Below are 14,908 nucleotides of genomic sequence, written 5' to 3' on the forward strand. Positions count from 1 at the left end.
CCTGTCTAATTTCATCTTCCTCGTCCTTACATATGACTCCTCTTACGTTTTTAAACAAATACAATATTTCTCATCACCCTAAGTTCCTGACCATCCCTGTCCTTCTCTACCCTCCTCATAGGAACAGGGAACTACTAAATTCTGACCGGCAGGGCTGTATGTGACTCTCACAGTATCAGACATCAGCTGACATCAGCTCCATCCAGTAACAACCAGTAACATCAGCTCCCAGAAAACTCTCTATGACACCTGCCCAATTCTTCCACAAATTTATAATCATTGACTTGCAGGTGAAAAAAAAAATTCTTATCAATAATCATCTGAAACCCTCCAGAATTAAGATCCATATATCTTTCCCAATTAAACTCCAATCGTCTTGCTAGGTTAATTTCCCAATACCATACCAAGTATGTCTCCCTCCCTGGTGGACCGTCTACATACTGTTACTGGAAACATCCGTGAACACACCACACAAATAATGCCCCATCGGCTCAATGCTACTTACGGACCGGTAGGTCTGGATCCCAAAACTCCCTCCACATGCCTCATGATAAAAATCGTCAGAGTGGCTTCAGCAAGCTTCCCTGTGAGAATATTACTTCCCCTTCACTGTAACCAATCCCTGTTACACCAGTCCCACTTATCCAGGAAGAGAGCCCAATGATCTGTGTTGCTGATGCCCTCCCTCTTGCACCGAATTGTTAGCCACACATTTAAGTGTACCAACGTACCATATCTTACCTCGCAAGCATGTGACACCAGAAATAATCCTGAAATCACCAGCCGAGAGTTACTATTTCCTAACTTTCTGTCCTACTCCTTAAATTCTTTTTGCAGGACCTTTTCTCTCTGTCGTTAGTTCTAAGAAGGAACATGACCTCTGGCTGTTCCTCCTGCCCTTTCACAATGGCCCTTACGTTCTCAGAGACATCCTTGGCCATGGCATGATTGGGGTAACGCATCATCCTGCAATCTCACTCATGTACACACATACTCCTGTCTGTGCCCCAGCTATAGTGTTCACTGCATGTGATTCATATCTTTCCATCCCCGTGTACTTTTGTGCTTTCTGTTTGTAATGAACATTGTTTGAAAATTCTTTCATTATATTCTTCTCTGGTTCAGCTCAGGCAATTTACTTATGCATTCGCAAACAAAGGAGACACGTGTTGAAACCAACCATTTGTTAGAACTCGTACGATTTTAATATCGAACAAAAAAACTAATGTCTACAGTAGTAGATGCACATAATTCAAAATAATACTAATCATCCACAAACAAGTCGATCTCTGTGAAAGAGTGGAACCACAGCTGATCCGGCAATGTCACACAGCCGGTTCCCTTGCTTCTTTCCTTCCTTCCTCCCTTCCTCCCTCTCCCTCTCCCTCACGATGTCTCTGTCGCTTTACTATCTCGCTCCCTCTCTCATTCTATTCTCTCTGTCTCTCCCACACGCCCACTCCCTCGCGCTCACTCTCGCGACATCTTCCTCGTGTCCTCTCCCTCGCGCGCTCTCCCTCACGTGCTCTCCTTTGCGCTCTCTGCCTCCCGCCAACTCCCTCGTGCGCTCTCCCCCTCGCGATGTCCCCTTCTGTCGCTCTCTCTCGCGCTCACCATCGCCCGCACGCTCTCCCTCAGGCCCTCTCCATCACGCTCACTCTAACGTCATCTCCATGGCACCCTCTCCGTCGCGCCCTCTCCCTCACGTGCTCTCCCGCGCGCCCTTTCCTCGCGATGTCTCACTCGCTCTCTCCTTCGCGCCCTCAGCCTCGCGCTCACTTTCTCTGTCTCTCCATCTCTCACAGAGAGACAAGTGAACGGATCGGTTCTCTGTCTTCAATTGTAAAACAGGAGCATTCTCCTACAGGAGGATAGTTCAAGTTGGCAGTGAGAGGGAGACTCTACAGGTAGAGATGGAGGAGAAAAGGAAGGTGAAGGAAAGGACGGGTTTTGACGGGAGCAGGAGTGGTTGATAGAGACGAAAGTAAACTCCAAGATCAGGCAGTTTTGTCAGAACCGGGAAGCAGGAAAAACAGGTTCTCCTCAAGCTCCAATTTAACAGGGCGAGAGGTGAGGCGCAAAAGGGATTTCTCTGGGATGGTGAGGTCAGTGATGCCGTCGGGCTCAGCTGTAAACAGTTGTTTTGTAACTCTAAAGCAACACACACAAAATGGAAAAGATTAAACAGTTGACAGGATTCTGGTGAACTGTCTCGGCAGGAAAAATCGACAACTTACTCTTTTCCATAAATGCTGCCTGGCCTGCTGAGTTCCTTCAGCATCTTGTGTGAGGAAAATAGTAAACAGTCGACGTTTCCAGTCGAGACCTTTCATCAGGATGTGATTTTGTGTGAGTTGTTTTGTATTTCGAGCGAATGCAGATTTTCTCGTGTTTGTTTTGTTACTCTGTTCATCACATTGTTTCCATTTAGCCACAAGTGGGGGGATAGAATAGGGAGCATGAAGGCAGCTGAATTGTAAAACTTTGCAGCATTTATTTCTAACGTTTCATGAGTTTCAAAATCAGATTCAGCGGGTATTTCACCGCATTCTTCAGTTCCTCTCGGAATTTGCTCTGAGTCAGGGCGTAAATACACGTGTTGGTGCAGGAACTGAGAATCTGCAGCAATCCCGATGTGTGTTCTGTGATGTAACCGGGATCCGTGACAGAATAAACAAAACTCATTGAAATCCGTTTATAGATAGAAAATGCCACCAGTGTTCCCCACAACAATATGAAACTACCGGTTATGCTGAAGAGCAAAACGATGGATTTGCGTCGGTTCTCCATCTCCCGGTCCTTGTCATTCTCTCCACTCTTTTGTCCCCGGAGCCTCCTGCGGGCTCGACTGGCCGCTAGAATCCGCCTGACGGTCAGAATATTGAACAGCAACATCAGAAAGAATGGGACACAAGGGACTAAAATGCGGTGAAACACCTCAAATGTCGCCCATGAGGGAGAGTTTTTGTAGCTCGGTGCAGTAACACAATCCCAGGGAACACCGTTAATTGTTTCTCCAGACTCATATACAAAGCCCCAGGGGACAGTCTCCAAACAGGCCAGCACACTCACTGTCCCGATAACCACAGCCGCCGTTCTCTCGGTGCAATATTTTGTTTTCAGCTTCTCACAGCAAATAGCCACAAATCGATCGACGGTGAAAGCGACAGTCAGCCAGACTGAGGCCGCAGTGCTCGCGAAAATCAACCATAGACCAAGTCTGCACACAGGAGTGATGGACAGGAATGATCGGGGAAAATAAATCGCAGCAGTCCCCCTCAGCATCGGATCGGAGATAACGACCAGGAGATCGGCCGCTGCCATTCCCACCAGGTAACGAGTGACACATTTGGAGAGCCCGCACTTTCCCCGGGACAGGATCACAATCGCCACCAAGTTCGCTGGAAGAGAGACAGGGAACAGCAAGTTGAGAAAACACTGAGCAGAAGCCGATGCTGCAGCTTGAGGGGATCCTGTAATATTTCCACTTTATTGTTACATTTAGCGGTGGGAGGGTCGAGAGAGGGCGCAGAGCGGCGGGACAGAGAATGAGTTTACACAGTAAAATAAAGTCAATATCATCTGAATACGGATTTCTTATTGATGAGCGGACTGTGAAGTGGCAGTACAAAATCTAAAACTGGGTATCTACCTCCTGAGAGTCAATACTGGGTCTCGTCTGGATGAAATGAATAAATCCGGACGCTGATGGCGGGATTCTTCCACCAGACAATCATTAACTTCCATGGCGATCCCTGTCAGCGACAGAACGGCCGAAGGACGGAACAACAACAGGAAATGCTGGAAACACTGATGCAGGTAAAACAGAACATGTGGAAAAACAGTTAACGTATCTCTCCTCAGAACTGTTCTCAGAGAGACCCCTGACACGAGTGTTAACTGGTTTCTCTTTCCATACAAGCTGCTTGGGGCTTAGTATTTCGAGCATTCCCCGAGTTTGTTCCTTGTTCCAGCATTTACCACCTCACTGACTTTACAACAGAACATTGACCGATTCCAACAGATACAGCGAGTTCTGGCAAATCCTCAGACAGACATGACGCCTCCCGTTGATTCCATCACAGGGAAGCAGGGGAGAGGAATTCAACGTCCAGCAGCAAACTCGGTGCCGTCGTCAGATGTCTGTCAGATAGAGATAAGATGGAAAACGTTTCACTCTGAAGCACTAGGTCGGCTGTGTTAATTGACTCTGCAATGAGTTCAGTCTGTTTTCCATCAGCTGTTTACATTCAGGCATACTGCAGACATTTATTTAAAATCGACAATAGATTCGATCTACAACACGAAAGTCCGCACATTTGCTGAATTGTTACTACCAATCATTTGTTTGAGTGTTGCTCATAACTCAGAAATCCGCTCACATACAAATGCAGACGATCAATTAGTATAATCTCCGCGGGATCTATAAACACAACATTTGCAGATGCAGTGCAGCTGCTGCAAGACCAAACGCACAGAGACGGAACATCCCATTATTGATCACAAACCGCTGGAAGAACACTGTCTGACAAGTTCAGTTCCACCCATGTTGGCGGATTCGGTAAATTCCTGCCTCGGTTTGTTTCTAGATCCAAATTCCAGCATCTGTCGTCCCGGTGTTTCTACTCTCTTTAAGAAAAGCGGAATACCGGGACGAGAATGTGAGCGTTTAAGCCGGCGGCAGAAGCAATCACAACATTGGAATTAAACTTCAACATCGCCCACGGCAGCTGACACTGCGGCTTACCGGGAATTCCGAAGGCTGAAATAAAAGGATAGTAAACGTCTTCTATCCGCCAGATGACTGGATACACCATTTCAGTGAGAATCTGTGATTTCTGTTGCTCCTGCATTCACAGCTCCGGCAGACAGCTGATGCATTCAAAGCGGCCCTGATTTATACAGAGGATCTGTCTCCAGAGATACGATTATACACCTCACTAACTTGCTCAGTTACAGTTGCTTGAACAAACACTTTCATTCAAAACCTTTGTCTCTATTGTAAATATTCGGGCGATTAGAGACAAATACATGAAAATTCTTTGGCATTACCTCAGCAGAGTCTCTGGTGAAAATAGGCCGGTTGATTTAATTACAAAGTCTGAGTTTTGTCACGGACCAGCGACATTTACAGATTTCGTCTTTTTGTTGGCTAATTACTGATTTCTGAACGGACACCAGCGACACAGACCGATCTCTACTTCCGTCCCTACAGTTTCCCATTTTGTAAATGTTGTTTAGTACTTCAGCTTTTTCCTGATCTCTCTCTCTCTCAGCCCCCCCCACACACTCACACACACACACACACACACACACACACACACACACACACACAGACACACACACACACGCACACACACACACCGAGAGAGAGAGAATTGTACACTTGTATTTCTATGTTATATCAAATGTCCTGTTGAACATACTGGACAGGAAAATGGAGGAATTTAAGGTGGGGAGTTGAATGGAAGGCAGGGTTTGTGGGTCCGCACAACATTGTGGGCCGAATGGCCTGTACTGTGCTGTACTATTCTACACTTCTATGCTCTATGCTTACTATAAATTGCAAATTGCACATTTAAACAAAGACTTAACTAGAGATTTTTACTCCTTGTGTATATGAAGGATGTAAGTTATAAAGTCAATTCAATTCAAAACCCACAACCACAGATTCGAACAAAGGTATAATAGTGAGACGGCGATTAGGATGGGAGTGGTCAAATGAGCACATTGCTAATGTACAATCAGGAGAAAATATGCAGATGTTGGAAATCCAAGTCAACACAAGAAATTCTGCTGAGTTCCTCCAGCATTTTGTGTGTGATATTGCTGAAGTCACAGTCTTTAATGGGCATCTCAAATCTGTCAAATGTCAAAAGAAATTGAGAAGAAACATTTCAATCTGCAAAGGAATTGGCAAACTGTTTAAATAAAAAAAAAGTACTCGAAACAGGGAGATGAATAGATGCAGGATGACTGAAAGTGAAGGAGAAAAAAGGCAATCGTGAGATAACATGTTAGCTGAGAGAGAGAGAGAGAGACAGAGACAGAGACAGAGAGAGAGAAGGGAGAGAGAGAGAGACAGAGAGAGAGACTGAGATTGAGAGAGAGAGACAGAGAGGGAGAGAGAGAGACAGAGAGAGAGGGAGAGGGAGAGAGAGAGGGAGAGAGAGACAGAGTGAGAGAGTCAGAGAGAGGGAGAGAGAGACAGAGAGAGGGTGAGAGTGAGAGAGGGAGACAGAGAGAGGGAGAGAGACAGAGAGAGAGACAGAGAGGGAGACAAAGAGGGAGAGAGAGAGACAGAAAGAGAGAGGGAGGGAGAGAGAGACAGAGAGAAAGAGACAGAGAGAGAGAGAGAGAGAGAGAGACAGAGAGAGAAACACAGAGAGAGAGACAGAGCGAGAGGGAGAGGGAGAGAGAGAGAGAGGGAGAGAGACAGAGAGAGAGATAGTGAGAAAGAGTGAGAGACAGAGAGAGGGAGAGAGAGAGAGGGAGAGAGACAGAGAGATAGAGAAAGAGAGAGAGGGAGAGAGAGAGAGAGGGAGAGAGAGATACAGAGAGAGAGAGACAGTGAGAGAGTCAGAGAGAGGGAGAGAGAGAGGAAGAGAGAGACAGAGGGAGAGAGAGACAGAGAGAGAGGGAGGGAGAGAGAGAGAGACAGAGAGGGGGAGAGAGAGAGAGGCAGAGAGAGGGAGAGGGAGAAAGAGGGATAGAGAGAGAGGGAGAGACAGACAATTAGGCAGATGTTTCTCCTGTATCTGCCAGTCTCTGCTACAGAGTGAGGGTGTAGGAGTCAATCTCTGCTGGTCAGTTTTGGGTGCCTTGTGTAAATGTCTGCTTGATTCTCCAGCGGTCAGTCTCTGGTACAGTGTGAGAGTGTGGGGTTCATTCTGTACCTGTCAGTCTCTGGTACAGTGTGAGAGTGTGGGGTTGATTCTGTACCTGTCAGTCTCTGGTACAGAGTGAGAGTGCGAGGTTCATTCTGTACCTGTCAGTCTCTGGTACAGTGTGAGATTTGTGGTTAACACTGCATCTTTTAATCTCTCATCTAGTGTAACATTACAACATTTCTTTCAGATTTATTCTTGCAGTTGAATTTTTTGATTAAGTCTATTTTTCATTTTAATCAATACCACAGGGACGATGCCACTGGTTACATTGAACTAATATTCAGGTACTTTGCAGCAGAGCATCTGGAGCAACAAGACTAGACCATTGATTCAAACACTCTTCTGTGATAAATATATAACTTTCCTCGAGTCTCGGTGTGGGATGGTTTGAGTGGTGTGTACTCTGTAGTGACATTTGGGCTGATGGAATTGAGAATGATTTTGACTGTAAATTTGTAACCTGTGTGTGCACAGTGATCAGTAATGAGACCTCTGTTTGATCAGATTAAAACACACATGGGTGATCAGATCGCTGATGACATGAATATTGGTGCAATTGTGGGTGGTGAGGAAGGTTGTCAAATGGACAGAACTGGATGTAGTTCAGTTGGAATCATGGATGGAGAAACGGGGGACAGAGTTTAATCTGGACAAGTATGACGAGTTTACATTCCAATGTTGGAGGAATGTACACAGTAAATGACAGCACCCTTGGGAGCAGTGATATATCTTGATGTGTCTGTCCATATCATCCTGCAAGAGGTATTGAAAGGAAATGGAGATGTGCGGTAACCTTGTCTTCATCAGTCATGGTGTTGTGTACAAACCATAGGATGACGTGTTACAGCTGGACAAACCCTTGGTTAGGTCACGTTTCGAGCCGTGGGTGCAGTTCTGTTTGCTACATCACAGAAAGGACGTGGGGACTGTGGAAAGGGCGCGGAAGAGATTTCCCAATGTGCTGTCTGGATTAGTATAGGGAAAGTTGGATAACACTTGGATTGTTTTTTTTTAATTTTATTTATAAACACAGAGCAAAATAAACCCTTTGAGCTACACTGCCCAGCAAACCCTGGTAACCCAATTTAACCCTAATCTATTCACAAGATAGTTTACAACCACGAGTTAGCCTTCCCGCTACATTGTTGGACAGTGGGGAAAAAAGAGGAGGATCTGAATAAAACTGACGCAATCCACAGGAAGAACATACAGAGACTCTTTAAAGAAGGTGCTGGGGCTGAATTCTGACTCCGATGCCCCGAGCTGTAACAGCATCATGCAAATCCCTACATGGTCATGGCGCCCCAGAGTGCAGTCTCACCTGACACCAGTGTCAGCAGAGGTATCGTGGGCCGAATGGGCTGTTCCTAATCCTGTTTGCAGCTATAAGTAGTAGAGAGAACATGACATTTTATTGATGGGGAACAGAATACAAATGTCGGGAGCTTATGCTTCCCTTATAGAAACATTGAAACATAGACAACCTACAGCACAATACAGGACATTCAGTGCACAATGCTGTGCCACACATGTACTTTAGAAATTACTTAGCGTTACCCAAGCCCTCTAGTTTTCTGAGCTCCCTGAACCTATCCAAAAGTCTCTTAAAAGACATTATTGTAAACTCCCCCCAACACCGTCACGGGCAGCCCATTCCATGCACTCACCACTCTCTGCATAAAAAAACTTACCCCTGACATCTCCTCTGTACCTACTTCCAGGCACCTTAAAACTGTGCCCTCTCGTGCTAGCCATTTCAGCCCTGGCAAACAGCCTCTGACTATTCACATGATCAATGTCTCTCATCATCTTATACACCATAAAAAGGGTGGGGGAGCCCATTTATATATTATTCAGGGAAGAATCTCAATGTGTTGGAATCAGTTCAGGGAATGTTCACTGGACCAATACTGGTAGTGAGCTGGTTGTCTGATGAGGAAAGTCTGGGCTTGTGTTTTCTGTTCGTACTGTCTCCATGTGCTTATACGACCAGAAGATACAGGGGCAGAAGTAGGCCATTGAGTCTGCTCTGCCATTCGATCATGGGCTGATCCAATTCTTCCAGTCATCTCCACTCCCCTGCCTTCTCCTCATACCCTTTTATGCCCTAGTTAATCAAGAACCTATCTATCTCTGCTTTAAATGCACCCAAAGACTTAGCCTCCACAGCTGCTCGTGGCACCAGATTCCGCAGCTTTACCACCCTCTGACTAAAGTAATTTCTCCGCATGTCCGGTCTTAATGGACAATCCTGAAGTCATGCGTCTTGTCCTGGACCTCACCTACCATGGGAAATAAGTTTTCCATATTTAATCTGTTCAGGCCTTTTAACATTAAGAATGTTTCTATGAGATCCCCATTCATTCTCCTGAACTCCAAGGGATACAGCCGAAGAGCTGCCAGATGTTCCTCATATGGTAAACCTTTCATTCCTGGAATCATTCTCATGAATATTTTCTAAACCCTCTCCAATGTCAGTATATTCTTTCTAAAATAAGGAGCCCAGAACTGCGCACAAGACTCCAAGTGTGGACTAACGAGTGCCTTATAGAGCATCAACATCACACCCCTGCTCTAATATTCTATACATCTAGAAATGAGTGAAAAAATTGCATTTGCCTTCTTCACCACTGACTGAACCTGGAGGTTAACCTTTTGGGTATCCTGCACAACGCATCGCAAGTCTCTTTGCATCTCTGCATTTTGAATCATCTCCCCATCTAAATAATAGTCTTCTCATTTATTTATTTTACCAAAGCGCATGACTATACACTTTGCAAATTGTATTTCATTTGCCGCTTCTTTGTCCATTCCCCTAAACTATCTAAGTCTCTCTGTAGGCTCTCTGTTTCCTCAACACTACATGCTTCTCCACCTATCTCTGTAGCATCAGCAAATGTTGCCACAAATACATTAATCCCACAGTCCAAATAATTGACATACCTCATAAAAAGCAGCGGTCCCAACATCGACCTCTGTGAACTCCACTGGTAACTGGCAGCCAGCCAGAAAACGATCCCTTTGTTCCCACTCTCTGTTTTATGCCGATAAGCCAGTGCTCCACTCATTGGCAACTAGAACCAGGGACCAGTATTTCATGATTTGAGCAAAAGATCAGAAGATTCTTTTCTGAATCTTAATGCACCCTCAGACATTGGAATTGATTAACTGACAGGTTTTTTGGATAATATCCTTGTATGCTTTTAAGGGAAAGAGAGGGGGATAGTTTATAAGGAGGGGGTGAAATGTTCCTGTGGGCAGACAGGAACATGGAGTTTAATGTTGAAACAGGACAGTCGTGACCTTATTAAATGACAGAGCAGGTGGGAGTTGCTGAGTGGGGACCCCTGCTCCTCATTTGGATGTGGGTGTGAGCCTGTGGTGTGCTGACCAGGACTGTACACAGAGATCCAGCCGTGACCCCACTTGTGTCTATACAATTCCAGCAGAGCTCCCTCCCCTGCCATTCTGTATCTTCAGCCAACAAAAGCAAGCCTCTCATCCACCTTTTAAACCCATCGAATGCTCCGTCCTTCTAACCTGAGGAATCATTCCACATGCTCTCCCTCTGACCCTCTATTCTTCTCCATATTCCACAATGTACCGTCTGTCTCCTGGCCTTTTTGGGCTCCCCATCTGCATTACCTCACCTCACGGATTAAATTCCACCTGCCTATCTGTCCAGTCCACTGATACCTTCCTGTAGTCCTCAGCTTTCCCCCGCACTCTCACCCACATGGCCAACTACACTGGACAACAAATATTTTGCTTCCTGATTACTTTTAGGTATGTATATCTTATGGATTTGGACTGCTGATATTGAAAATCACTATGCAATGTCCCTATCACACACCATCTCTTTGAAATTGCCTATATTTTTATATTTCAATTCATAATCCAAGTCAGATTATTTGATGCCAAGATTAAGGGAGGCATTTGTGCTGGTCCACAAATCAAGCAGGCCAGCAATAACAGGCAATTCAAAGAACTTCTATTGGGACCAGAGAAAATCGCATGGAATGCATTCAAGGAAGTTGTTGAAAATGTTCAATATTTTCCCAGGGACCAGGGAAATATTGACCAGCTGTGTTTCACTGTAACTGTCGTACTGGAAATGTGTGTCTGGGTCCTGGGCTCAGTGTGGGACTGAATGTCTCTGCTGTCTGAGACTGTGGAACAAATGAGCTGTCAGTATCTCTGTGCTCAGTAACACACCTTGTGTGTGAGAGATGGAGCCACTGTTCTATTCATTGAGCCTTGCCAAGAGGGAACATTGGCGAACATTGAAGTCTTTCCTGCAGGTAGGAGAAGGAAAGTGAAAGAGGTAAAAGGCAGACACGGTGTGAAGCGACTGGTGCAGCCAGTGCCAGTGTGTGAGGCCACTCACAAGCTGCAGCTCTCAGCTTCTTCTGAGCAGCAGATGGAGGAGGCTCCAAACAAGGAAGAGACGGACAAACCCCACCACTTCCCGGTATGGATCCGGGAGTGGAACAGAGGGATGGACACAACTTTCATTTCCCATGGGATTCACCACTCGGAGCACTCACTGTCCAGCAACAACAGACATTGGGAAGTGGGCTAATGGGAAACCGTCTTCCCATGGTCAGGGGAGAGGAAGCAGCAATTATAGTCAGCAGCAACTTCTTCCCACTCTGCCACACTCGCCGTGGCCCAATCCCAGTGCAGGAATTAATTCTCACTCCACATTCAAGCTACAGGACCTAGGCCTCTGCAACTGGATCCATGACTTCCTAACCGGAATACCACAATCTGTGCGGATTGGAATAACATTTCCACCTCACTGACAATTAACATTGACACTCCACAGAGCTGTGTCCTTATCTCACTGCTCCACTGTCTCTACACCCAGAACTGTGTGACTAGGCATCGCTCAAACAGCATTTATAGATTTGCTGATGATACAACCACTGTTTGCAGAATTTCAGATGGTGACAATAAATCATAAATTAGGGTGAACTACCAGTTAGTGGAGTGTTGCTGCAGCAACAATCTTGCACTCAACGTCAGCAAGATCAAAACGCTGCTTGTGGACTTCAGGAAAGGTGAGATGAAGGAACACAAACCAATCCTCATCAAGGAATCAGAAGTGGAGAGAGTGGACAATTGCAAGTTCCTGGGTGTCAGCATCTCTGAGGATCTAACCCGGATGCAACATATGATGCAGTTATGAAGAAGGCAAGACAGCGGCTATATTTCATTAGGAGTTGGAGGAGATTTGGTTTGTCAAATACACTAAATAAACTTCCAGAAACGTAGAGTGGAGATCATTCTGACTGGCTGCATCTCCATCTGGTATGGGGGGGGGGGGCGGGCTTCTGAACGAGATCAAATTAAATAGCAAAAACTTGTAAAACTGGTCAACTCTACCATGGGTCCAGGCTCGGTAGTACACAACATCTTCAAGGAGCGGTGCCTCAGGAAGGCACCGATCATCATTGAGGATCGCCACCACCCAGAACGTGCCCTTTTCACACTGTTACCATCAGGAAGGAGGGAGAGAATGCTGAAGGCACACACTCGGTGATTCAGGAACAGTTTCTTCCCCTCTGACACCCAAATTCTGAATTCTCAATGGGCATTGAACCCAAAAGCACTACCTAACTACTTTTGCTTTTAATTTATGTTTTAATTCTTGTTTAACTACATATTTTAACTTAAATATTGAATACTTAATGTAACTCAGTTTTTTCTCTATATTTATTTATCATGGATGTCATTGTACTGCTGCTGTAAAGTTAACAAATGTCACGACGTATGCTGGTAATATTAAATCTGATTCTGATTAAGTTGCTAATTGAGTCTGCCTCATCCTCTCCAGCAACAACCTCCATTGCCCTCACTCCAGAATCGATACCATTCGCTCAGCAACACACGCACAATTCTGGAGGAACTCAGCAGGCCGGGCAGCATTAATGTAAAAGAGTACATCTTTGGCATCTTAAGCCAAGATCCTATGCTTATGAGTAAAAATAAAACACATATACTGATTTAGAATAGTCCAAACACCATTCTCCCATTGTTGATAATGCTGTTTGTCCAAGACCTTCCCACATAGGAACTATTACAACCCCTTTTCCACAGAGCCCCATCATCAGCATAGAAAGCCAAACTGAACTCAGGCCCAAGACCATTAAAAAGTAGAATTAACTATCAGATTAAACAATATTAAACTGATAACATTATACTGGGGAGGGAGGAACATTATCTTCTGCAAACTCTGATGACCCACCCTCACTGAAAATGATTCCCCTAAAAAATGATACCCATTTGCAAAACCAACGCCAACACCAAGCTTAATGAGTGTAATAAAAATCCTCTCCCTCCATTGCATGTCATAAAACGATTTCAATGTCCAAAAACACTGCAACTACCGATTCTTTCAGTGTAAAAGGATTCCCAGTAGTACAAGGGCGTCATAGATCTCCCTTTGCGAAACCCACATCGGTAGTGACGAAGTAATTCTCTCTTATCCAAAACAATCATCAGCCTAATTACTATCATTTTCACCATTATTTTACACAACGAGGAAGTGAGACAACAGGCCTGTAGAAACTGGACAGCATCGGATCTCACCCAGGTTTTACAACAGGCTTCACCACAGACCTTTTCCAGTCTCCTGGGAACATTCTTTGCTTCCAGATCTTCTTATAAAACTCAAACAACTTCTTTTAGACTGCCTCAGGCAGATACTGGAGTACAGTATATGATAGTTTCCCATATCCTGTCCTGGTCTATAGTACATGCCTTACTGGTGGCAAATTTCCATTCAGCCAATGTAAAGTCATCATCCATGGCAATCTCAAATGCCTCTTGTTTCTCACAAATCTCCCCACTGTCCACCAAGAGGCTCTCTCTTCTCTTAAAACACTCATCCCCTATATTGTCTAGACTATGTGTGTTTGCAAACGTGTTTCTCAAACACTTTGCCTTTTCGTTGTCCTTTGCATCAAATGTCCGTTCTCCACTAATACTGGAATCTAGTTATAACCTCTGACACCATTCATTTTCTTCAGCATTCTCCACACCACCGTCAGAGGATCATGGGACGGGAAGCCTTGGGAGAAAGAAAGAGGGAGGGGGATTCCCAGAGGATAGGCAAGGAGTATAGTGAGAGGGACAGAAGGAGAAAAAGAGAAAAAGATATAATAATAATAATAATAATAATAATAATAATAATAATAATAATAATAATAATAATAATAATAAATAAATAAACAAACAAATAAATAAATAAATAACGGATGGGCGGCCCCATGATCCTCTCATATCCCTTTTGCCAGTCAACTGTCCAGCTCTTGGCTTCATCCCTCCCCCTCCTGTCTTCTCCTATAATTTTGGGTCTCCCCCTCCCCCTGCCACTTTCAAACCTCTTACTATCTCTTCTTTCAGTTAGTCCTGACAAACGGGCTCAGCCCGAAAGGTCGACTGTACCTCTTCCTTTACATGCTGCCTGACCTGCTGCGTTCAGCAGTAATTTATTATGTGGGTTGTATAACTCCGGTCTGTTGGGGATGGCGACATTAATTTACCGGAATAAAACTTGCAGCAGAGTGAGGAATGATCCGACAGAAAGCAACTTGGGGACTGGTCGAATCACATGGAACTATGGGAGACGCCTCACTACTCGGATGCTTTGCCACGTCATTGAGCGATGGTGGTATAGTGGTGAGCATAGCTGCCTTCCAAGCAGTTGACCCGGGTTCGATTCCCGGCCATCGCAGATTGTACAGTTTTAGACTACATAACATATAAACCTTTGACATAGACACGATCCACGCAGAACTCTAAGGGCCATCACGCTAATTCACGCTGTGAGTGTAAATTGATTCATTAATTATCATTCACTGGTCATGAATCAGAGTTGGAATTAACATCCCTCGAGAGTTTCTCGTTAAATCCTGTTCTGACTCTATTCCAGATTCTACAAGAATGGACACTTCACAGGAAGGATCGGCAGGATTTGTAAAGTGTTGCCTGATTAAAGTGTTTGAGCTTGT

At 44.9% G+C, this 14,908-nt stretch overlaps 1 non-coding gene across 1 annotated transcript; it reads left to right on the forward strand.

Annotated features, from left to right (window-relative positions):
• The first annotated feature begins 14,559 nt into the window (after positions 1–14,559).
• Positions 14,560–14,631, forward strand: trnag-ucc (transfer RNA glycine (anticodon UCC)). Its single transcript has one exon. It is a non-coding gene; the product is annotated as a tRNA-Gly (tRNA).
• Positions 14,632–14,908: the final 277 nt, after the last annotated feature.

This window comes from Mobula birostris, chromosome 28, assembly GCF_030028105.1.
Source record: "Mobula birostris isolate sMobBir1 chromosome 28, sMobBir1.hap1, whole genome shotgun sequence".
In the NCBI taxonomy this organism is placed as follows: domain Eukaryota; kingdom Metazoa; phylum Chordata; class Chondrichthyes; order Myliobatiformes; family Myliobatidae; genus Mobula; species Mobula birostris.